General features: G+C 38.3%; 1 long non-coding RNA gene across 1 annotated transcript in view; it reads right to left on the bottom strand.

Moving 5' to 3' along the window:
* LOC122801383 overlaps positions 1-27296 on the bottom strand; it is a 137290-nt gene that overhangs the window by 7352 nt on the left and 102642 nt on the right. Inside the window, exon 2 of the long non-coding RNA XR_006364703.1 lies at positions 3285-3384. This is a non-coding gene — a long non-coding RNA (uncharacterized LOC122801383). The remainder of the gene's footprint in view (positions 1-3284; positions 3385-27296) is intronic.

The raw sequence follows: 27296 nt of genomic DNA, 5'->3' as shown, positions 1-27296 counted from the left end.
TGAATCCCTTTCAAAAGCGGGATCCCTGGATGGTTGACTGGGGTGTGGGTCCTGGTAGTATTCATAACCTGGGTTTGCACCCCATAATCAACTGCCTGAAAAATGGATCTAGCCATAGCCAGCACCTCAGGTGGAAACCCAGACAGAGACTGTTGCCTTGCAACATAATGGATCTTCTGACTCTTGTTTTCATGCATTACACTGCAGGAAGAATCCCTGGAGAAGATGTATCAACACCGGAAACAGCTTCTGCACCCACGACGTACCCTGCATCTACTCAGTTTGGTCCTTTTGTACCAAATCAGGTATTGATATAGCCCCAGAGGATGTGTCTAACCCTTGTGTCATGCACAGTTGTGGTAATAGCATCACACCAGGAAGCATACCTCTCATCTGTCCAGATTTTCGCAGAATCCCCAGATTTTTTGCCTCATATTTTTGGTCTGTTCCTCATAAAATTTGTGGCTTTCTGGAAAATCCCTGACTTTGACATCAGTAAATAATTAAATATATTTGAGTTTCAGACTTGAAATTCTACAGAAAATGCATGCTAACACAAATCCTCTTATTCTAGTGCCTTTCCAAGTTTGTAAGAGCAATATTTAAAATCTGTCCTGATTTTTGGGCCTTTGACCCCCCCCCCCATTATTTTAGGCTTTGTCCAGATTTTTTGTGCTACAAAGTTGAGAAGTACGTCAGGAGACCTGGAGGTAAAAGAAAGTGAGTGGTCTGATAACCTGCTTAAGATTACTGCGGAGTCACAAGCTGTAGGCTGAGGCATCTTTCTTGCCTTACTTCTATGTTTTTTAGGTACACAAGGGGTAGATGGTGGTGGGGGCCACTGCATCTGAATCCATCACCTCAAGGGACAAGAAGCTATCCAGCTCCAAATATTGGCTGCATAGTCAGTCCAGTAAAAGAATGGACAAGTCCCACTATTCTCTCTATAAAGAGCAATCTAAAAACTATTTCTGTAGGGGTACTATTCTGAACACTGCACTGAGAAAATGACAGCATCTTAAGTAATACGGTTCAACCCACAAAATACATGACACAAAATGTCCACAATATCAACAAATAAATGCTAGTTTTATCACCAAATTATTAATGATGCATACTAGTAATTACAAAGTAAGTTAACTAGCTAGAGAAATAGAAACATATATTTTCTATATAAATTATTTAACCTAACACCAGTAAACTGCAGAGGACTATAATTCAGCTGGTCAAGGGAGGTTACTCTGACAGAGGCTTCTAGATCTTGGCATAGATCAATGATTACTTACTTGTTCACTAGCTTTTTGAATTGAGATGCTAGGCCATCTTTATTACGTGGCATGCTTGTCTGTTACTGTAGTACCTTTAGTTGTTAATACTCCTGGGTAGACTAGGAAGGTGCTTTTTTTGGGGGGGACACGAATAGGTATAAAGTTTGGAGTGTTCATTTTTACAGCATTTTCCTTTAATGCATATGTTTTTCATAATCTAACCTAAGCTATTTTCACAGCTTTCAACTTATGGCAGAGGGCGGCACGGTGGCACAGCATATAGTACTGTTGCCTCACGGCAAAAGGTTCCCAGATTCAATTTTCGGCTAAGGTGCCATCTATGCTGAGTCTGCATGTCCACCCTGTGTTCATGTGACATTTGTACCTAGTAGACTTATCTGGTTAACAAATGAAAAAAATGTTGTGCCTTAAGTTATACACCAACAGAACTTCTGATAAGGTAAGTGGGACATGCCAGAGAATGAGGAAGGAGTTAAGAAGACTTTGCAGTATTTTTGTCATTCTGTTGTGCTATAGGTCAAGACAGTGCTGTATGCAATATCTGCATCCTCAAAAGGACTAGGAGTTGTAAACCTGTAAAAGGACTGGAGTGATGCAGAAAAGTAAGAAATTACAAATAAAAGTGCTGATGGAAGAGATAAGAAAATGATGTAAGGCTCACTGAAAGCTGAGTTATCATGATGTGGAGGTGTGACCACACAACAGATGTGAATGAGAACAAATCTACAGAAATCACCTCTTGACAGCATGCTCTTTTTTTGGAACTCTGTCAACAGAGGTTAAATAGAGTCAGTTTCCAAGTCAGTAATGTACTTACAGCACCTCAACAGGCATTGTTATTTCTATGTACTGAAGATTAGCTAATATACTGGGTACTATAGTAAAATGCAATATTTTTATTTCAAATGTTCAGACTTTTTTCCATGTGGTATACTCCAGACAAACGCTAGATGAAAGTTTTGTTTTGTTTTGTTTACTGGATGAAATCATGTCCATTTATATCACTAATGGCCCAAATGGATAGGATAAATATTTGATTAAATAATTCTGATTCCTTAAGAAGACACAAAGAAAGCAAAATCATGTCAAATATCCCAAAGATTATGAAGGCTCGCTATTTTATTTCAGATTTTTGATATTTTTTCCCCAGAATGACATGCCCCAGTTGATAGAAGATTTGTCCCCACACCAATATATTCATGTTTAGGGGAACAGTATAGTTGATGACGGGTGACAGAAAATGACTATTGTGAGGAGGAATGAATCACAGAGAATTCGGTGTCCAGAGAGAGATAGACAAAGAGAGGGAAGAGAGAGATGGAGTTTGTGAGTGACACCACTCAAGACTTGGTAAACTATAAGTTGTGGTGCAAGTCACTATGGAGGCATGGGATATGATGGGTAGCCATCATACTATTTTTAGGGATCTGCTGTGTTTGATGCATGGAATATGATGGGTAGCCATCACACTATTTCTAAGGATTTGCAATGCTGTTTGATTTTAGGAGACTGGAATATGAAATCGCATAATTCATTAAGTATTATCTGTAGTCTCTGAGTGCTTATGATTGAATCACTTGTTAGTGATCATAACAAGTACCTTACAACAGGAAATTTGCTTTCGTTTTCCTTGTACAGTTCTTGATCAGGAGTAAGGTGATGAGATTTACAATGGGCTACTTTTAAATATCTATTGCTCTTGTCATTTGTTTAAATTAGGTAGAATACGCACGGGTCAGGGAGAGGTCAAGCCAGAGGCTGAGTTATAAGAAGAATAAAATTAAGTTAGTGCTATTCTCCAATACCCAACGGAAGCATATATCTGTGCATCAGTAGGAGCCCCACACTATACAGTGTGTTCATTCTTAACAATAAAGGCTACTAACACTCACACGTCCCACTGCCCACTGTTATCCTCTTCTTAGCCCTTGTTGTAGTAAGACTTTGCTGCCCCTGGGTGCTGTATCAGAAATGTAAGCTATCAGCTACACCTACCTTCTCTGTTTCTCCCTTCAGCACTCTGATGTTCATCACTTGTTTTATAATCTTTGTCTATCCAGATGCTCCAGATTCTAGTATATGTTTCTTCATTTTCCTGAAAAAGAAAACAATAAGTTGAACACATATTTGTGGACCACATAGATACAGCTGCTATTAGTATATCATTAAATAGAAATGCTTCAAACTAAAGAATCATATTTGCATATTTGAAAAAATGCTTTGAAGCAAACCCCTGCAATCCTACTCCACTCAAGGATTTACTAGCCTGACTACCTTCTGTGTTATCATATAGTATCTGGTTTACCTCTGCAGATACCTTACTGTCAAGTGTACAAATACTCCTTCCCTTTCAAGCCCCCCCCACCACTAATCACTACCCATTAACACCCCTGTACACATTATTCATTGTCATAAGCATTTTCATATTAACACCATATTCAAGCATCTATGCTCCTTTCTATATAAATAGATTACTCCCTCATGGCCCACAATGAAACTAAATTGTGCATCATCATCATTATTCTGTGACTTTCTAGTAGTCTTACAGCACACTAAAATGGCTTGTGCACCATACATTTACAAAACTTGACTAAAATCACTATCCAGCTACATATTCACCACAGCTAGGGATCAGGTGCCCTTGTGTACTCATATTCACCACAGCTAGGGTGCAGGTGCCCTTGTTTACGCCTTATATTTACCACAGCTATCAGCGGAGGCCCGGGGAGAAAAGCTGCAGACAAAACATAAAACAAACAGGTGATATAAACAATACATAGCCTATGGTAATCAAGTTATAACATAGTCAATGTGCAAATATACATACAATATGTATATATGTATATGTATATATATATATATATATATATATATATATATATATATATATATATATATATACAGAAACACACACACACACAATGCATATCTATGGGTATTTATGTATATATATATATATATATATATAGAGAGAGAGAGAGAGAGAGAGAGAGAGAGATAGATGGATAGATAGATATAGATATTGTTAGTGTGAAAATGAAAATCCTTTTACTTATAAAACACAGCAGTATAACTTACACAGGTACATGAAATAAAACCTAACTGTCCTGCATTATTCATATTAAACATTCTAAAGTTTAATTCATTAGCGTTGGTTATTTAAAACTTACTTCCTAGATGGCTGGGAACGTTAGCACTAAAACCTGAGTGTGTAGGAACTGGTTGGGAGTATATTATCTCTTCCATTCCCACGTACTTTATCCCTCAGATTACCTTATAATTGCATTATTGCAGTGTGGAGGTCTAGATTTGACAACCTCCACTAAAGATATGAGCCTGAGAAAGAATAAGAGTAAACCAATCTGACAGTGGATAAATCTGATTGCTGCAATTAAAGAACAGCTGTCCAATACATGATTGCATTACAGTTCTGGTATGCAGGATTGCTCAGGCTGGACTCATTTAATGAGGCTCAGAATGTAATGATTTCATTTGTTTAACTTAATAGCACTACGTTAAAACTATAAAAAGCATGTTGTTATCTGGTCCAACAGTACCCATAAAGCACTCAGTTAAAAAAGTGTTGAATTGTGATACAGGAAAAGTATGATTAAAATGTCTTCCTATTAAGGGCTTTATAAAAGTAATTATTTGAGATGGATGACTTTAAAATAAAACTATAAATTTCTGTGCTTTCAAGTCACACGTTTAGAGAGGAATTGCAATTTTATTTTACTATTGTACCCTTTCAAGTAGAACAAAAGTATCATACAGAGATCTATAGCTGTTTAGGTAATGTGTGGATATTAAACACATAATAAATATCTCCACAAATGCAAACAAAATACAGAATATTATATTAATACACAATTATTACATACCCAGGGACTGTATAAGCTGGAAAAAGAACTGTAAATCAAATCGGGTGTTTTTTATTACCATCAGTGATTTTTGTACTGTAGCATTTTTTTTTATTCTGTTTTCATGCAACAGTAATTCTGAATATTATTGGTTAATCATACTGAAGTGAAAATGCCTGTATACAGGGTTCTGAGTGATACTGCTGATTCAGCAAGGGTAAGCCCAATGTCAGTAACGGCATTTGCTAAACAAACAAATCACAGAATTACATCCCAACAATAAATGGAAACAATGCATTCCCTTCTGACTGCTCGTATTAAAATAAATCAAAACCTGGAGCAGGTATTGGATAAATGAAGATGTATGTTGCTGTGTGTCTAATCACTTATGCAACTAGTTAATATGTTTTGCTAAAATATTAGGCCACTGATTCTAATCAGTTTAATTTGTCACTCTTATTTGTACTATATGCAAATAAAGCAGGAGCAATTCTATTGTACTCTCCGTCATCTTAGCATATTATCTTGTTTCATCCCAGTGTAGTTCATGTTATTTTTAACCAGCTTTACTTCTTATTATCTCAAGCATGACTGCCAGTGCTAACCTGTTTACAAGAAGTGTGCTGCTGGTTTTACCGCATGCACAACTGATAAGAAACCTTATGAAATCTACAGCAATCTGTTTCACACAGATCATGGAACGGCTTCCAGTTTTGGTCACTCTCAGGCTTTAGTAGGTGTGAATCAGTGACCGTGTGATGTACACTTCTATTGCCATTTGAGTTCGCTGTGCCATCCATTATCATGTTTACCAATCGATTGTATGTGAGACAGTTAAATGGCTAGCTATACTAATTAATGAGTTTAAGGTTGGGAAAGATCCCACACCCCAAAGAATTAATCAATTTATTATGTTTTTTTTTCACTGATGTGGTGCTAGTCATACATTACAGTCAGATATTAAACCTTACAATTGTAATTCATAGGTGTGTTATGTAAGAATTAGATTCATCACATGTATACTGTGATTTCTAACAGAGACAGCAGAAACAGATCTGTTATTGGGTTGGCAGTCGGTGGAAATATAGTCTAAGAATTATATTCCTGTAGCTTCCTTACATGTCAGTTTCTGTCTGTTCTAATATATATGTGTTTTGGGGTAAGGGTGGGATGGATGATGGTGAGGCCAAACATTTGTGGTCATCTCTTCAAATCCATACTTTTCTTTTTCTACTGACAACCAGTCTTCTAATTTATTTGTCACTTCATACTTTCACAATCTATGATTACTTTCCTTGCAAAGAGAACAAAAGCTGTGACCGATATTAATTTCCTTTGCATGTGTACTCACTAAACACAAAGCAACAGAAACATCTGTAGAGTAAATTAAAAGGTTTAAAACCAAAAGTCTGGCTGGTATATAAAATGAGTAATGGAGCCCTGTCAGGGCAAAAGGTTCACCTTCTAGAAATAAAGAGATATACAGTGTAAATTTTCCATCTTTCATTGCTAGACAGATTTGCAGAGTAGGGTTACCACCTGTCTGTCGTTTCAGTAAATGGTCCTGATATGGTCAGTCTCCTAACCAGGGAAAAAAAGAGGAATTGAAACATCTTGGAATTTTCAGGGAAAATATTTCCTAACTTCCTCTAAATGTTGTGAGAGTGCGTGTTACCACATATGAAACACCTTAAAATGATTTAAAAATAGAAACCACTGAAATTCTGCATCATTGAGTTTTTATTTTGCTAACAAGGATTAAATACATTTTTTGCATTACTTTGGCTTGTTCTAGAAAATTGCATGCTTTGTCAAGAAATACCCCTGTATGAACATGTAAAAAAGTGGTAACTCTGGCAGAGAGCTTTCTCATCCTTCCATTAAATGGATGCTATGACTTTGTCCACCTCAGAAATAAGCTGACTGGGTAGTAAAAGCTGTTGTGTATCACTGTCCAATAGCAGTAGTGTTAGCTCTTGCGAATCATGACATTATTTATTTGAGGATACAAACCATTGTAAAAGAAAAATGTGATTATTCGACAGGCTCCAATTATCAGTACCGTGATAAGGTGTTGCTGCAATAAAGTAGTGAACTCCTGAGTAATGCCTAAGTAATATATAATTTCGGCAGAATAAATGACAAATCACTCAGAAGAGTTATAACAATTTTAAATATCAAGCAGTATCTTGGTTAGACCACTATTTAGCTCCTACCAACTCAAGTCAAGCAATACAGGAGAAAATACCCTCTAGCCAAGGGTACATAATAATTTAATGCAGCTAAGGAATTCAGCCTGGTCCAGTTTATCAGTTACTGAAAGGGATTAAGGCTAGCCATGAACAAACTGCATCCTGTAGTCCAGAGTTTGATTCAGTCTGCCTCCATTTTCCTACTGCAGGACTCTGAGCAAGTTATTTAAACCAGACATTTCTGCAGCATTATTGCTGAAAAAGGACACTTGTGTGCAGGTGCTTACCAGGATAACAAATACATAAAACAACATTTATAACTTGGAGCCTGTTTAATAATCACATTCTTCTTTTACAATGGTTTGTGTCCTCAAATTCCTGAACACAGATGTTAAAAAAATCGCATGTTACCTGTAGTAAGAGTAACATATAAAAAAGATAAACTTCAAGCTGTTATATAAAAATGTGAGGAAAAAAAGTAAGTCTGCATCAAAACTTCCCTAAAGATGAAGGCTGCTTTTGTAGCCTATCTGTTTGAAGCTATTCAGTTTCCATTAGGGAGCAATATCTGGAACTTTCTTATAACTGATTTAGCAATCAATAAGGCTTACATGTTCTATTATACCCTTCCCGTAATTTAGCAGTTAATACCACCAAATTCATAAAGTCATCATTCTTTTCACACACACACATATTCCTCCCCAACACACATTAGTGGATACAGGTACAGTAAGCAATTTCATCCAGTTGTATACAAACTCCACTGACAGACACAGTTTTGTAACAATGGAATCACTTAAGTGTTATAATTAAATTGTTCTTGAATCAGGTGTATGACAACCATACATCACTGAGAGATGAGTGTGATGGTGAAATGATCCAATTCTGTTGGTACACCATTCAAGTTTTATCGACTTGATCAAAACACACCTGACATATACAAAGTTGACATTATTCATGGCTCAACGTTGCCATTTTAGTTTACTCCTTAAATATAATTTAATAAATACAGTGGTTTAGATATTATCATTCCCAAATACAGGTTGGGGAAAAAATAGATAATGTGTAGGCACTACATGAGTCTGAACAGCATTGCTATTGTTTGCAACTATGATAAAGGATTTCATGGGTGCCTGGGACTCTGACATAGGTGACTTATTTGCCCAACTTGATCAGGAGTTTCCAATTTTAAAATCTTATAAGAAGGCATGAAGTATTTGATTAATTTCTGTTGTCCTAAGCATATTAAGTGGATTCCTAAACTGTGACTTTCATTTGTAGGAGTATTTTGGTTGAGTTAGTTGATTTGTACTGCTAATATATATAAAATACTTAAAATAATTTACTCTAAACAAGTTGTTATGCTGTCATTTTGTGACAAGAAGAAAACAAAGGACATTGTGAAAACATTAAAGTTCTGCCGGCCAACTTTGCAGCATGTATGCTTTAATGTATACCTAGATCTGTGATAGCCAACCCATGGGATGTGTTGTATCAATTAGAAGATAGTTACATATACTGTTCCCTAATCCAAACAATCCTACTTGTATAGGGTTTTTCTTACGGCAAAGCACATTACATATACATAGTATGAGGCCTGTATGACATCACTGACTATTTGACATCAGCTGGTATGTGCACCTTCACCTCCACACAACACATCAATTAACTGTACTGATTTCATGGGAAGGGGTTGTGCATCTTAGTATAAGTAGTCAAATATAACCTTTAATGCATAAATATTGGCAGCAGGGATTTTTAATAAAATTACCCTCTTCCTTTGCAAGTGAAATGATCTAACTGTTAAAATGACACCATGTAAAAGTGCCTTACATTATTTGTTTTGACAGGTCTAGTTATAAGACAAAGTACATCAGCATAGTAAAATGTTCATAACATGTCATGGCTTACATCAACAATCAAGATGAAATATGTCAATTCTATTCTACTGAAAGGGAAAGATTTCTGCTTTAGAGACATTTATAAAAATGATGAACATGGCTTCTACACACTAAAACAGGACCCATTCTTTTTACCTATCTTTTTATGTTTTAATACCAGTCATTTTTTTCTTTTCTGAATAAAAGTTTCTTCGTCTTATTATTATTATTATTATTATGTATTCAATTTTTTTTTTAATTTCCATTTATCTATCACTGACCGTCATTCTGAACAGATAAGTTACTGATGCCTTCATTAGTAAATAATACCCATCTCTTACCTTTATTCTTTTATTAAAGTAAATACTTTTAGTTTGGCCTCTTCTTTTTCTCTTTTTTACTGTAAGCCACCTTGGTTCTGAGATGTTTATTGTGTATAACTTCACTTTTCATTTAGTTGTCCCATTGTCCTCCATTTATAATGGTTCCTAAATGATACCCTGTTCCCTTTGAAGTGCCACTTCATTTTAATCAGTTTTAGTTAGCATTTATGAAGTTCCCTGTGGCAATTTTGCAATTCTATATAATATTTACGTAATATGTTCAAATATTGTCTTGTCTTCTGTATACTAATTACAGTTTCCTATGTGTCTTTTCCTTCCTCCTGTCATATTACTTCAATCAAATAACAATGCAAGTCAACATTTCTTATTGAGAAATTATTGTTAACATACAATTTGAAATACAAGTTAAGACTGAAATCATACAAATGTTTTAAAGCATGACCCATTTGTTTGTGTTCATGAAAAAAATGCCATAGCATGGTCAGACCTTCTCCCTAAACACACACACACACACACACATGCATACACCACATCTCCCCCCCCTCTCTCTCTATATATATGTGTGTGTGTGTGTGTGTGTGTGTGTGTGTGTGTGTGTGTGTGTGTGTGTGTGTGTGCGCGCATGTTTATTTTATTTTTATTTTTTGCAATGACTTTCAGTTATATGACACTGGGGAGATTGTCTTGGAACTGAGAGTTATGACAATAAATATTACCCCAGCTTGAACATTGCATTGTTGAATACTGAAGGACACAAACTCAATACAGTAGACAAAATGCAAGGGTGAGAACTTAAAGATGGGGAGGTATTACATTTTTAACTTAAATTGACCTACAAGACATGACGTATATCAGCAAATGACTTTGACAAGTCCATGGTACAATACTTTGCAAACTTCAACAGGGTAATGATAACACAGCTAGTGTGTGTGTGTGTGTGTGTGTGTGTGTGTGTGTGTGTGTGTGTGTGTGCGTGCGTGCGTGCGTGCGTGTGTGTGTGTGTGTGTGTGTGTGTGTGTGTGTGTGTGTGTGTGTGTGTGTTTTATGCCAGATTCTCCTACTATGCTGGGGATTAGAGTAAAATATCTATTATAGAAAAAGGAGTTTAGATATATTTTAAAGTTTGGTACTTTAGTACTCTGTGGAAGTATGAATAATGAATTGGTATGGGAATGGTTCCTATGTGATTAACTTCAAAGGGTGCATTGTGTATCAGTTATAATTGCAGCTTGGGATAATGTGTTGCGAATGTGGCTAATAATTAATATTTTTAAGTCACAGTTTGCATATTGTATAGTTGATATTTAACATCTTTATTATGTGAATATTCTGATAACATTCCAAGCTGTGTTTTTAATTTTTTTTTCTGTACTATTCCAGCATGTTATCTTAACTGATTAATTGTTCTGTTGAGTGGGTGACTTATAAAGTTATAAAATCTGCTTCTATTTAATAGAATTAACTCCCTTGAAGCCATATTGGTCAATGTTATAGCTGTTGTAATGGAATAAAAATTACATAACATTGCAGAAAATAAAAGTGTAATGCAATTTTGAAGACTAGAATGTGTTTTTATGTCTTTCTCTGTGTGGAACAGAAAAGTAAGAGTTCTCTGGCTGTCCTTTGAGGTTGTAATTTCCTAGACAAAATATGCAATTTAATTAAAGCTGTGAGGGTATAAAAAAGTAAGGCTTTTAAATTGTATCACATCTTAAAGTCTGGCTTTACAGAGAAGCTAAAGGAAAGAAATTGTTGTCTTCCAGCCGTCTTTTACCAGTGCAGTCTCAAGGTGGGATTATAGACCTGTCAGCTATATATGTGAAAGTCTTGTTAATTCATTCAGCATGTGAGTGAGGAAGGGTATTATTCTATGAAAGTCTATTGTACATTATGCTCTTATAGACAAAGTTGCTCATTTCCTGCCTCCTCCTTCCTAGGTATCTCCTGATTTATAGCCTTTACTTCTCAGCTTCCTCACCTCTGCTGCTGCCCTACCACTTTTTTTTTATAAATGCTGAAATAAAGAATTTTTTCCCTGTGGTCTACTGCTTCATATTGACTTAAACATTCCTCAAAGAACAAGTCTCAGGCCAGTTTCTTCCACATTCCCTTATAAAGATAAAGAGTATTTATATCACCTTTTACTTCACTTTGTTTCTCTGGTGCTGTACTGTTACCGTAAATGTCCTTTACTTAGCCATTTTCACATAACTACTTCAATACCATCTCTTTTCTTCTTGTATGCCCTCTTTTTTTGGCCTTTACAGCCATTCATTATTTAGCCCTTGTGAGTGTCTGGCATAACGTGCTTTCTCTTCCAACTACTACTCCTTTGTTTTCTACTTCTGACAGGGATGACCAGATTCTAAAGCACACACCTTCCTTGCTATACCCTAACAGGTCTTTCAGAGTTCATCCCAGCCCTCTGGTCTCTGCCTCACTTTTCTTCTCACTAGGTTTAAATCTACCCCACCCCACATGCTTCTATCCCTCCACTCTAGTCATTTTCTCAATCCTGCCTCAAAGATTTTAAATAAAAAGTGTGGCAAAGTCACTGTAGCCCACAGACTCATTTTCTTGCAGTTTCTCCCTTCCCACTGATGAAAACAAGATCTGGGGTATTCCAATTCCTTGTTATTATCCACAGAGTTTTCTTGTCCACAGATTCTTCTGGAACTTGTATATTCTCTGCTTTCTGCCTTGCATTGAAGGTAGGCAACTTTGTATCTTATTGCTTGATTTCATCTGTTGACATATAATCTAAATGGGGTGAGTCTATTTACAGTGGAGGTCGGGGGAGACAACCATCAGTAATATGAAAGGAAAAGAACTAAATGGTGGATTGTTATAACAATGTTGTGTAAGAGTAAAGGATGCATATAATTCAGTGCAATATGAGCTAGAACACGTTTTAAAAGTTTCAGTGCAAATGGTATAATTCTGTATAGTTCATCATATTTCAGTATACCTCAGTACAATTAATACACTGCAACATAATTCATCACAATTTCATGGGAGAGCTATACTTTATTCTGTTCTACTGTGCTATCTGTCCAACCATCACAACAGGAAGGTTGTGTGTTTCCTGTTGTCAAGGATTCAGTGATTCAGCACCAGCTAGATTGAATGTTGTGTGCTTGATTGTGGGGCTTGTAGAGAAGGGAAAGGGTGAGTTCTATGTTTGTAAATGTATGTTTTCCCTTTTCTGAAAAGTCTGTGTGATCTTAGAATTAGTATCCAGGGACATCACAAGTGTGGGCATAGCCCCACATCAGGGGTAGAGGGGGACCATAGTCCCTACACAAAATTGTTTTGCATTTTGTATGACCTTGGGAGTGGCATAATGTTGAGCTTGTAACTACTTATAGATTCAGAACTAAACATTTAGAGTAATTTTGTGGTGAGTAAACAACACAAAGCCATTTGTTATGAGTCCCAAGTAATATGACATATGAGTTAGAATGATTTTTGCCGGTTCATTATAGTTACTTAGTACAATAATACATCAGCTGTGAAGATATAAACAATTTGACTACTTGTTAAAGTATAAGACCAAGCATATTGAGATTTTTTTCGGGGGGGGGGGCACTTGCACTTAGCAGATGCAACAACATATCAAACAACAATTAGTAAAATATGTTTCTAGCAGCTGAATACCATATATTACTTCTGACAGTCTGGGCTGACTTTGCACTGCATACGATAGGGAATATGTTAATTTTTTATTTTATTTTAGTTTTATTTTACATTTGTTGACCGGGATAGTCCGACTGGATGCATGTCCATTTTCAGCAAAGGCCCGGGGAGAAAAGCTCCAAGGGTAAGCAGATACAGCATTACATAATACCAGCATTACATATTACAAACAGTCTATTTACAGAGATTACATAAGTAAGCAAGTTAAACAAGTTCCACAGGTTACAGTTAATCCTGAGCACAAGTCAGGATTAAATTAAATTAGACAGTTAACTGGTTAACAGATTTTTACACATTCTAAAGAGAGTTAGCCAGGCTTGATACACTGACATAGCCAGTTAAGTGACAAATGTTGTTTGAGTCTAGTTTTAAATTGACCTAAGGTGGAAAGTAAGGTAATATCAACTGGAAGAGAGTTCCAGGATCTACTTACAGTGTTTGCAAAGAGAGAATCACCGGCTGTGTTATTAATTTTGCTAGTCTGAATTAGTAGTTTGTTAGAGGATCGAAGCAGTCTAGGATTGTTATAGGGGGTGATAATATTTTTAAGTGCAGGAGTATTGTCCGGATTATAGAGGATTTTATAGGCCATAATCAGTTGGTTATACTGGATTAGGCTGGGTAGTTCAAGTCACCCAAGCTGATTTAGATTGATGCAATGATGTGTCCTAAAAGGCAGCCCAGTGGCAAACCTGACAATGTGGTTGTAGCAAATTGAGAGTTTGTTAAGGACAGTCTTGTTTAAATTCGAGAGTAGAGGGGATGCATGCAGAAGGGTTGAAAGAAGGTGAGAGTGAGCTATGTCAATTTTAGCTGGAGGAGTTAGGAAGGCTTTTATTCTGTAAAGTGACCATAGTTTTTATTGATGGTTTTGATAGTTTGGTTAACATGTAGGTCAAATTTTAGATTATTGTCTATGATGACACCTAATAGTTTTGTAGAGGGGTCAGGGGAGATTATTGTGCCATCATTTGATTTTATGGTAAAGGTGAAAGTGGTAGACCTATGTGCTGGTGAAAATAACAGCATTTTAGTTTTTTGGGGATTTTAGGATCAGACGATGTTCAGAAAGCCAGTTTTCTATTGTATTAAAGGTGGTCTGGGTAGCTGACCATAACTCTACTGGAGATGTGGCTGAGCAAATCAGAGTAGAGTCATCAGCATATTGGATACAGCTGACTTTTGGGATGACAGTATAAAGGTCGTTAATGAAGATGGCGAACAGCAAGAGCCCTAGTATAGAGCCTTGTGGTACTCCAAGGGTGTTAGGTAGAAAATTAGAGAGTTTGTTCTGCCAGAGGACAGCCTGCTGTCGACCATTCAGGTAGGATTGAAACCATTGAAGGGCTCCAGTATCTAGACAGAATGTTTGCAGGGTGTGGATTAAACGTTGGTGATAAACCATATTGAATGCTTTGGAAAGATCCAAGAAGAGGGCTGAGGATATATAATTATTGTTGCGATTATGGTTTATGGTTTTGGTAAAGGCTAGGAGGGCTGAAGTAGTGCTGTGATGAGGACAGAAGCCATGCTGAGTGTCTGCCATAAGGTGATTCTGGATTAGGTGGTGCATGAGTTGTCTATGAATACATTTTTCCATAATCTTTGCAAGTGGAGAGAGTATAGCTATTGGCCTATAATTGGAGAATTCAGTAGAGCTGCCTCCTTTATGAATTGGGATTACATAGGATATTTTCCAGATGGTGGGAATTTTAGCTTCTACTATGGTTCGATTGATTAGTATTGAGACGGGGTAAGCAATAGCATCAGCTGATTTTTGTAGGTACTCGGCAGGGAATTGATCAGCAGAAAGTGTAGTGGGTTTTAATTTTTTGATCAAGGTACGGATAAGTGAAGTGGTGACTGGGTGGAAGCTGAACGCGAGTAGGTTTCTAGGGGTGCTACTTTCAGGACCAGGGGAGCTAGGAGGTAGTTGGCTAGCTAGGGCTTGAATTGTCTCAGTAAAGAATTGGTTAAAACTATCAGAAACATCTTCAGGGGTTTTATCAATAGTAGCAGCAGGGATTGGGGTTAAAGTTTGTCCAGGATGTAGTAGATTATTTAAACCTGCCCAAAACTTATGAGGGTTATTTTGATTTACTGTCTGTAAATTACAGTAGTATTGTTTTTTGTCTTGTAAAATTGATTTTTTGGTTTCGTTCCTGGATTGCCTGTATTTAATGTGATCTTGAGGGTCTTTAGAAGAATGCCATAAAGCCCATGCTTTGTTTCTAAGGGTAATTTTGAGTTTAGACTCTTTAAAAAGCCATGGCGCAGTTTTTGCCTTGGTTCTCTTTGAACGAACAGGTGCATGCAAATCAAGGATATCAAGGAATTTGTTGTTAAAGTATGCTACTGCTTCCTCTAAGGGGAGGTGTTTTAGAATAGACCAATTACATGAGTTTAGTTATTGTTGGAATTTGGCAGGGTCAAAGTTTATATTGTTTCTAACCTTTCTGAGTAAGGGTTGTTGGGAATTAATGGCTTTGTGCTTAATTACATATGTGAGAAGGTAATCGCTTAGGCCATCAAGGAGGGTACCAGAGGTGTACAGTTGGGGGTGACTATTTATGAGTACCTAGTCAAGTATACTTTCTTTTTGGTTGGGTTTACCTATCCTGGTAGGGGTGGATATAATTTGTGTAAATGCATCCAGGTTAATATGGGTGGTTGGGGATTCTGAGAACAGGTGCCCCAGTCTATGTTAAAGTCTCCAAGTAGTAGGGTTTCTTGGGGGTAGTGACATGATAGCCAGTGCAGGATATCTTCAAATGCAGATATATTGTTACCTGGGGAAATGTACATACAGATGATATTAATGCATTTATTTTTATTAAGTTGCAATTTGGTGGCAAGAATCTCTGAGTTATTAATCTGAGGTGGTTGCATTACATCTATGGTGACATTCAACTCAGATTTATAGAGTACAACTACCCCACCCCCTTCCTCGAAGCACGATCCAGCCTGTGTATGTTGTACCCAGGTGGTAACACTTCATTGTCTTTAGTGTTAGGGTTTAACCAGGTTTCAGATAAACAGAGAATCTCAGGGGAGTGGACATCCAGAAGTGCATGCAATTCATGTACCTTGTTATTAATGCTTCTAATATTGAGATGACAGACTAGGAGAGAGTTAGTTGGCCTATTAATTGCAGGTTTGTAGCTTAGATTGCAAGTAGAGGGGGTATGTGTATCTGAAGTGAGTGGGCCAGGGTTGGGGTGAATATCACCACCAAGTATTAGGTTGAGTCTATACTTGGTGATGAACTTTAGGAATCTGTTTATTAGTTTGTGGTAGTAATTGGATCTAGAGCTAATGTGCCTGGGGTTGAGATGTTGATAGACTGAACAAGATGTTGGATAGGATCTGGTACTGTAAGTATGGTTGAAGGTGGAAGGATTTACAGCTGGGGTGATAGTATGGCCTTTTGGGACCTGAAATCCTGTGATAAACTGGTTTTCATACAAGGTAAGGAGGTATGGTGTGAACAAGAGGGGTAGTAAAGAGGAGTATATCATTATATGTGATTCAGCTAGTGAGTGAAGGAACTGTTTTACCTGGTGATGCAACACCAGAAGATAGAGTGGTGAGGTAAAGGTACTGGAAGGGGAATGGGAGAATGCCAGATGAAAGCTAATAGGTGCTATTAAAATGTAGGTAGTAGAATGGGGGTGGGTGGAATTATCCCAGATGAAAGCAGATAGGATCTTGAAAGTGGGGGAGTGGCTATAGTACTATAAATTTAGAGGTACTGGGGGTACTTGTCTGTTTCTGCTAATTAGTTTCAGACTGACTCCTGAAAGGAGGGGTTTAATTTTGAAGGGCTAGCTGTTTACCTCAAAACAGGAATGTACAAATTACAATCCAAGCTCTAAGGTGTTGAAATATACTGACACTAAGATAAAGTTAAGAGTACACAGTACATAGCTTATTAGGGTCATGGGCTGTAAGTCAGTGACAACTCTTTGAGATGTCACCTATTCTAGTGACTATACCATTTCTTTTCAAGACTGAGTGAACCCTAAAGCAAATCATGGTAAGTTCTACCAGGCTGCTGTAAATGTTGAGTAACATGTTATGCTTCTGTCCTGTGACTATTTAAAATACCTGTAGCAACAAATAAATCCTAGAATGGAAATATGTAAACTGTTCATCTTTCTTATTTTTCTACTATTTACCAACTTTACCTTAAATGCAGAAGTTGGGCTATTAAAAGGAAAACAACTCTGATTCTCAATTTTGTGTCACAAAATGTAACAGAAATGAAGGGTTCATAACTAAATATATTTAAGCCTACATTGTTTCACCATGAATCGTGCAGATTTCTTCCATGATATGCTATTAATGGAGTACAGCTGGGATGCATCCTATAGAAACTTGCATCCCGAACCTTTTCCAGGCCTCATGTCTTTAACCACAATTAACTGCAATCCACAACCAACACATTCATCATTTATAAGAAGTATTTATTGTTATACTTGGTACTCAACTAAAACTAAATAGATACAAGAATATTTGTTTTGAGGTGGTTCTGGGACTTTGGCCTGATTAAATGACATCCTGAATCACCTAGAAAAATTCAGACAGTGAGAAATTAACTTTATTCAGCAGAACACAGCTCCTTTGGACCATGTTACTTTAACCTGAAAATATATATTATTAGGAAACTTGTTTGGATAGGAAAGAACTCAAACTAATGAAGGAGGGATATATGTGACACTAAATAATGCATGACGGATTCACTGGGAAATAACAGAAAGAAATAGTAACTAGGTGAAAAGCTCTCAGATACAAATTACAGTACACAGATGGGTTGTGGGTAAGATTCAGTAGTAAATTGTCAAGACAGTCTTGTTCTACAGACAGATGTTTCTGTGTAAAATATCAGGGTATCAAAATATAGCTGGTTACCCCTTTTAATTTTATCCTAAGATTAATTTAGTTAGGCAGCCATACTAAAAGCTTGAAGCACGTATATCACTTAAAAACACTTTCACTTCCTATGCAGTTGTGAAGAAATTGAAGAAACATTATACAGGCCTTGGGTCTTAAAATATGGTATCAGCAGTGTGTAATAAAAATAATTCCTCAATAACACATATTAGCACTGTCTGGTACTATGTTATAAAATATCACCGGTATACCTTTAACATACTTCACAGGCTGACTAAGCACTGTCTGGTACTATGTTATAAAATATCACCGGTATACCTTTAACATACTTCACAGGCTGACTAAGCACTGTCTGGTACTATGTTATAAAATATCACCGGTATACCATTAACATACTTCACAGCCTGACTAAGCACTGTATGGTACTATATTAGAAAATATCACCGGTATACCTTTAACATACTTCACAGCCTGAGTAAGCACTGTCTGGTACTATGTTATAAAATATCACCGGTATACCTTTAACATACTTCACAGGCTGACTAAGCACTGTCTGGTACTATGTTATAAAATATCACCGGTATACCATTAACATACTTCACAGCCTGACTAAGCACTGTATGGTACTATGTTATAAAATATCACCGGTATACCTTTAACATACTTTACAGCCTGACTAAGCCTTATCCTTATCTTGTACTCTTGTCTTTTATTGGTTCCACCCTGAATGGCTTTAATGCCAACGAGTGTGTACCTGTATGTGTGTTTTGAGATCAAGTGCTTTTAAAAGTTTGCCTTCCTGAGATCTGCAAATACAAGTCGCTGCAGTCTTGTCTCTGACTTTATTTTTCTCACGGTCTGTCAATGGGCTGAGATCAGGTGATATGTGTGGGATCAGCCACGTACAGGTGCAGATCAGGTACAGGCAAGGAGGAAGAAAAAAGGTTTTATGTGCACTAAAAAAACAGGTCCTTGAATATCACTCAGAGTGCTTTTTGGCAGGAAGGGGAAATCAAAGCTCTATGAATCAGAGTGTGAGAAAGTCAGTCAAGCGGAGTATAAGAAAAAATGTTTTGAGTCATCAGCAAATTACTTTCAATGGACCCAGTGTCACATGGAGAACAAAACTAGGGCTTACCTAGTTAAAGACAAGTCTTGGCAGTAGCACTGCTGCCTTGAAAATATATCAAAAGCATTTATTATTCCAACAAATGTGGGAAAAAAATGAAAATACAACAGGGCCCTCTATGAACTATGAACCATATTCAATTAAACCCCATTCACAGTATGTTTCTAAGCAGCAAATTAACTTTACAGTTTTGTACTGGAAATCCATAATTTCCCTTTTTCAGTAATGTAGGTTATCGGTATGGTCCCATGAGATTTATGTCCATACAAAAATAAGTCCCCTTGATACAGAATCTGTGGAAATGGAGGCAAATCTCAATATGAAAGGAAGATATCAAAACTAGTCACTCAATTCCTACTGTCCTACTCATCCTGGAAATGCATTGTGCAGGAATATATGCTCTCCTAACATATTATCATATACTGGTGTGTTTATCCATCCATCTATCTCTCTATCTATCTATCTGCCCAAAAGAGGGATTACAATATTGAAGACATTATGTATATTCATGGGATATAATGAAGCAGTCAGTGTTAGTGTGTTTTATTTTTCCTCGCAGTTTGGGTGTGGCAGATACAGCACTGAATATTACTCATACTGTAACAAGATGAAAGCTGCACTTAAAGAGAGCTACTACATTAACTTAATTCACAGAACTGTGTGCTATTATTTTAGCAGCTTGTAGTGATTTATTGTTAAGTATAAAAAATACATTTTTTTATTATTTCACAGGTTGTTTGCCTAAATGTTCTTTTCTCACCAAGAACTTTCTTAGATCACTGGGTGTGGCTGCAGTTCGTCAATACTAACTTAATTTGACAACTATGCTATCTGAAAGACAGATGCAAAGTACATGATAAAAAAGAATCTGCATTTCTCTCAGCATGAATTATATCCATTAAGGTGTATGCATAAATTATGTCTTTTAGGAAACAGCACAGACCCTGCAAACCGAGGAATTTTGTGACTAAATGCATAGGTGGTGCCTTCTGAGACTGTCTCAAGCTTGTTCTCTTCCTCACTATCTCTAACATTAAGTAACAATTGAGTCTAGTAACTCACACACAGACCAAGGACAAGGCTGTGAGAAGCCAACTACACTTACTGTTGCAGTGCTTGTGCATGTTTCTCTGAGGGTTTGTGTGTGTGTGTGTGTGTGTGTGTGTGTGTGTGTGTGTGTGTGTGTGTGTGTGTGTGTGTGTGTGTGTGTGTGTGTGCTTGTGCACACACGTGTGCGTGTATGTTTGAATGTCTGTAGCTATAAATTTTTGGTAAAAAACATCTATGGGATATGCTGACTCTGTATAATGTGACCTTGTGTTCTTTTACAACCTTGTTTTGATTATCTTTATGTTATGTTAAAACACTGCAGCCATAACGCAAAGGACACTGTGACTTGCTTTTTTTGCTTCAAAGCTAAGATTTGCTCTATGTGCTGTTATGTGCTTTTTTGTTTCTTTGTTTTATTCATTCACAATAATGTAACTACTACCTACCTGGTTGCTGTATTCCATTTGACAGTCCTGGCTAAAATGAGTTTGTGTAGTTTTATGATTTTCAGATTACTTGCTTTAGTACATTGCAGTAAGCTGTACACTGAGTAGTTAAAAGTATGCATTAAGAAAAATATAAATTGACAAGCCCCCAGATTCTCAAAAGCTTGCACGGTGTATATGATTAATGTAAGAGGAAAGTTTGCCAAGATGGTGGCCGAGCAATCCACTTACATGCTCGTTTGACGTGCTCGAGCACTCTAGCACTAGTGCTGCACATTCCTAGCCCCCGTATGCAAATTACCTGATTTGCAGGTAAAAAACATGCAAATGAGGTAAATCTGTCATCCAGAAAGCAGGAATCAGAGCGTGTAGGACTAGCAAAATATGCAGAAATGTACTCAGTTAGTAACCGAGTATGGTACTGCAAAATCCAAAACGGAGCTGTAACAGCTCCAAATAAAGGCTACATATCATTGAGGAACCATGCCAATGGCCAAGTATAAGGCCACTGGCATTGCAAACAATACAAAAAATAAAAAAACTACTTCTTTTTTTTTTTTTTAAGCCGATCACGGCTGTGTAAGCATAGGGTAGTGACGCGCAAATGGGATTGGGGAGAAAATAAGAAAATAAACCTAAAATAAGCATTCTAACTAAAATCAGTATTCTGCCATGCAAGTCAATGGCAGGCAGAAGACAACCTTTAATAGTGGTTGCTAAGGGGGAAGGCTCAGTGTGAGACATGCAACTATGCATTAGCAGGCAATCCTATGCAAATGAGGGGAAGGATAGTTAATCCCAGTTTTCCCCAGCATGTGAGGCAGGTCCCAACAATGTAAGAGTATGAATAGTTGAGTGCAAGCTTAGGAGGTAGGTGACATCATGGGTGGGTGTGTCGGCATACTGTAAGCAGAATGGAGCCCTGTGGCTTGGATTTGCGCCTAGCTTAGCACAGCTAAGCTAGGGGGTGTGTCTAAACCTGCCTAGCACTCTTTACAAAGTGTAAGCAGGTGTGCGCACTGCGCACCGGGTTTTACAGGAAGAAAAAAGAAGTTAAACCAAGAAATAGCAGCAGTGTGCACATATGAGCACTCTGTTTATGCGGCGTGCACAAGGGCTTAAACAGGAAGGCAATGGGGAAGGGAAAACAGTAGGAAGGTAATCAAGGAGAACTAGCTTAGCTGACAGGTGAAATGTATCGGAAACAGCCAATTACACAGGCAGCACACCAGCCCAGCCCAGAACACTACTATAAACTAAGCAAGCACCTCCTCCTCTGGTTTTTCCCACACTCTACACCACCAGTGTATACAAGTGGGGAAATTTTAACAAAATAACCTAAAAAATGAGAAGGGTTGCAACAGGCAACATATAACAACATATGCAAGAGGCTGAGGGTGGTGAGGATGTGAATGCTGCTGAACAACCCACAATGAGGATACGGAGAAGAGAGTACAGACCCAGGGTAACCTACCAGGAGTTACATGAGCTGGAGATAGTCGAGCGCTATAGGGTGGACAGAGACCTCCTACAGCAAATTGTTGAACTGTGCCGGCCACACCTGACACACCAAACTGACCGAGGGAAACCCATCCTAGTGGACACCAAGGTATGTGTTGGCCTAGGTATACTAGCCACAGGTACCTCCCAAAGCACAACTGGGGATATCATGGGGATCTCACAGGCATCAGTATCCAGAGTATTCCACCAGTTCCTGGATGCCATGTCAGCACATGCCAGTGAGCATGTAAATTTCCTCAACACCTGCGAGGTGTTAACCAGCAATATGTGTCTCTTCCACCAAATAGCAGAATACCCTGGGGTAGTGGGTGCTATAGACTGCACACACATATGCATCAAAGTACCACCCGGTGAGCAGGGAAGGGCCTACATCAACTGCAGGGGCATCCCCTCCATCAACTGCCAGGTTGTTTGTGATGCCCAGGGCATTATTAATGAATGTGTGTGCTGGCTGCCCTAGAAGCTATGATGATTCACACATATGGCATCTGACACAGCTGTACCAGAGATTTGCCAATGGGGACATCCCCTACGGTCACCTAGTGGGGGATGCTGGGTACACACTGGAACCGTGGCTGATGACACCCATCAGCAATGCACACACACCTGAACAACAACGCCATAATGAGGCACACACACAGACCAGACATATAATAGAGTGTGTGTTTGGGATGCTCAGGTCACAGTTCTGGTGTCTGGACACATCCGGTGGAACCTTGCAGTATTCACCAGCTACATGTACCCAAATTGTTATGGCATGTGCTATGCTACACAATATGATCCTGTGGAAACAGCTGCAGCAGGAATAGCATGGGGTAGTATGCCCTGGCCTTGGCAAAGAGGCAAAGCATAGCACATGCACTGACACAGTAGGGACCCAGGGAATGACACCTCTGTCTGACTCGCACATACAGTAAAACGGATGCCAAATATGACACTACCTGTGGTCAACCATGTATAAGGAGTGTACTATGTGCATCCGACATAGGCAGCCCTCCAGCACCATCCGCAAGTCTGGCATACCCTCAAGGTAAGTCAATCAACCTACCAATTGCCAAAAGGAGTAAAATGTGTTGTTACCTGTAGCTATGGTATGGATGTGAGCATGCAAGGGAATTAGGTGGCTGAATGTTATGGCAGCAGACAGTATACACCCATAGTGGCACCATGACATTTGTAGCACATACTGGAGTCACCATAGTAGCCAGTACTATACAGGGTGACAAACCCCACTGAAGGAAATGTGCTGTGCGACATGTGTGTCCATATGACCCATACATGCCGGTCAAGACGGTTCACATACTCAACAACAGTCTCAGCCAGCAGGAGAGGTGTAGACAAACCCAAACAGAGCCTGTGGCATGGCCCCAGAATGATGGCTATGGTTAACCCCCCCCCCAAGCCTACACAGACAGACCACAGCATGGCAAGGTGTGGGATGTTAGTTCTGAAGGGTAAGAAGACAGACAATAATATGTAGGGCAACCAAAGCCATGATCTGTAGCACACTGATATGCCTCTAGTCAGCATGATAGTTAGCAATACAGAATGAAATGGAGTACCTGACATACAAATACGATCATAGCGAATGTGTACATGTTTCACGTGTACCCCCACATCCTACATAGTAATGTAAAAACAGTCAGGTGTGCCCCCAACCCTGTGTAGAAATGTAGAAATAGTCAGATGTTCCCCCTCCCATCCTGAATAGTAATGTAATAACAGTCAGGTGTGCCCCCCACTCCTGTGTAGAAATGTAGAAATAGTCAGGTGTGCCCCCCATCCTACATAGTAATGTAATAATAGTCGGGTGTGCCCCCCCCCACTCCTGTGTAGAAATGTAGAAACAGTCAGGTATGCCCCCCCCCCCCACTATGCAGAAATGTAGTAACAGTCAAAGCTAAATGATCGATGGATACCCTGCAGAGACAGCATGCTACCTGTTGGCGTACAACACAAAGGTCAGCACTGCAGCACAAACTACCGGGACATGATCCACAGATTCAATACAGACGGCCATACTGGGCATGCTCACACACTTAGAGAAATGAAGGCAATGTCAGTCTACAACATACTGAAAGGTCATACTGGGCATACTCACACACTGAAACACATGAAGGCCATGACTGCAAACACCAGTGGACCAGACATATCTGACAGTTGCAGTTGTTAGTGCAGACACTTATCAGTATGCACCATCATGCCTTGCACACACAGTGGCTAGGAATACAGACATGTATGTCAGGACAACACACTACATAGATGTGTGGAAGAGGGTCACTGTGACAAGGAGCCATCCAGGCCTGTCCCACCCAGCACACAGCCAAAGGGCCCCAAAAACATGAGGTGCAGATGTCACTCACTGCAGATATTAGCCACCAGTATATGTCAGCATTACAGACTATATGGTGTACGTACCAGCTGTGCAACATGACTGTACAAGGCAGATTGGGAGAAAGAAAAGTTATTTGCTTTGGATAGTTTCACTGAGCATGTGGTCTTTTATAGACATTTTGTGGACGACTTGTTTCTTTTGTGGACAGGTTAGGACATTGAATTGCAAGGTTTCTATGATGAAATTAACTCACTGACACATTATTTGAATTTTACGATGGAGAAATCTGACCAGTGGATATCCTTTTTAGATGTATATATAGAGAAGTTACCAAACGGGCTACTCAATATTGGAGTTTATAGGAAGCCTTGCTATAAGAACTCCCTTCTTCACAGGGGGAGTATGCATCCCACTTATGTTTTTAACAACATAGTGAAGGGCAGGCCATACGTGCATCACATTTGAACCCAACACAGACAGGGTTTGAGAGAGAACTATCCCCTCTATGTGAAAAGTTATCAGACAGGTCTTATAGTCTGATAGAGATTAATGCAGGTATTGAGAGGGCCCAGTTGTTGAGAGACAATGTTGCATGACCTTTTTTTTGAGACAGTAGTGATCCCACCTGTCTTGGTACAACAGAGCGTCCAAACACTTGGAAATCTACAGTCAGAGTATCCCTTAACTACACACAGGACATTGGCCCAGTTAAAAAAGTCTTCCATAGGAATTGGGGAGTCTTAATGGCGGATCCTGAGTTAAAGGGACTAGTAGGTACTGAACCTCATTTTGTCTACAGGAATAAGCTGAATTTACAGAGACTATTATGCTATCCTAGAAGTCTTAGTGGTTTGAATGAGCTTTACTCATCTATAGGTACGCAACCATGTACCAAATATAACTTTTGTGAATTTGTTTGTGTAGACTCTCATTTCACACATCCCATCACCCTACAACGGTTTGATTTTAGAGTAACTGCTACTTGTAATACACAACATGTGGTTTACCTGGCTAAGTGCATAGCCTGCACTGCATTTTATGTAGGAAAAACTGATAGATGCCTAAGGGACAGGATTAGGGAACACCTGTACAATATACGTATACAATCTCCTAACAATGCACTATCGAAGCATGTTACACACACTAATGACCAGCATAGTTTCAAATTCCAGGTCCTACAAGTGAACACACCCAGTACCAGAGGTGGTGATATTAGAAATTACACAGAGAGAATAGAAGTTGACTGGATCATCAGGCTAAGGGCAGACCAGAACCCAGGTCTTAATGATAACGTCTCTATTAAGCCAGCTTTGAAAAATAGGAGATTGACTGTCAGATGACACAATATATATTGTTATAACTAATGTCCCTTTCTGATGAGATTTTATGTTGAACTTTGATAAGTTCTTTTATACATTTTAAATTATATAAAACTTGAACATATTTAAATATAACTTTTATAAATTTAAATATTTTTCAAAAACTGCTTTATTTTTGTAAACCAAATTCAAGTATGTATTTTTACTTATGTTTACATTTTTGTATTCGTGAATGCATTTATGTATGTTTTTATTTCTATTTTTAGGGCATGTTTATGAGAAGATTTTTTTCTGTTTAGTTTTTAAATAGATTAATTGTAGGAAGTGATGTCATATCTAGGTGGCTATATATTCTTTGTGTCCCCTTTTTTGTATGTATTAAAGGTCCGAGGAAGCCCAACAGAGTGAAAGCGCTAACCTAACTCTGCACAATAAATCTATCTTTATTTCAGACTTTGTCCATTGGATTTGTTGGAGTTTACTACTTGGAATTGTTTTTTATCTGAGAACTTTATTTACATCCACAGCCTTGGAGTGTCTCTGAGCTTTCTGTTTGGGTCACATCTATGCTTACTGCAATACTCCAGTTCACATATTTATGTTACGTAGCAGGTTATACAACATCATACTGTACATAGATTCAGTTCACGTTTGGTTTGATTTTCCTGTGGTGAGAATTAGTTTGCTGATACATCATTCATATGTATTGCTATGATGGCTTAGTGGTTAACTACTGTGACTATAGTGTACAGGGTCCTGCGTTCGAGCCTTGTGGAAGCTGTTTATTTTGTTGCCGGGCAGAACATGGGCTGTTGGGTACAGAGTGATTAAGGCACTTTAAAGCAGTTGTACGCGGGTGTGTGTGGGTTTGCACAGAGCTAAGCACTGCTAACCTCCAATTACAGTTTCTAACACTCAGTTAGCTTCTACTTTGCTTAATCTGTGTAGGTAATGCTTATCCCCTGCACAAATGCACTTAAACATACTTACTAGTGCTTATATATGCTTACTACTGCTTATTTGTGCTTTAACCTGCTTACTAGTGCCTTATTCATTATGACACTGACACTTCACATGCGTATTTAATGCAGTACTCCAGTTCACATTTAAATGTTATTTAGTAGGTTATACGGCAAATAAATGAAAACAAATTGTTCATATATAGATTTCACATGGAGAATGGTATGTGCTGCAGTGGGACTCGAACTGGGAATGCCTGCTCGTTAGCCAAATGCCCTGCCCACTACACTATTGCTGTGCTGCTTCATTTGCATATATTTTCCTTGTTATCCTCTTCAGCTTTTTAAGCTGCTTTAACCGCAGCTAAGCAATGGGCACACCA

This window comes from Protopterus annectens, chromosome 4.part1 (assembly GCF_019279795.1).
Source record: "Protopterus annectens isolate FY-2018-M chromosome 4.part1, PAN1.0, whole genome shotgun sequence".
Classification (NCBI taxonomy): domain Eukaryota; kingdom Metazoa; phylum Chordata; order Ceratodontiformes; family Protopteridae; genus Protopterus; species Protopterus annectens.
The sequence above is the reverse complement of the archived record's forward strand: the minus strand, read 5'-3'. Positions and strand labels throughout refer to the sequence as shown.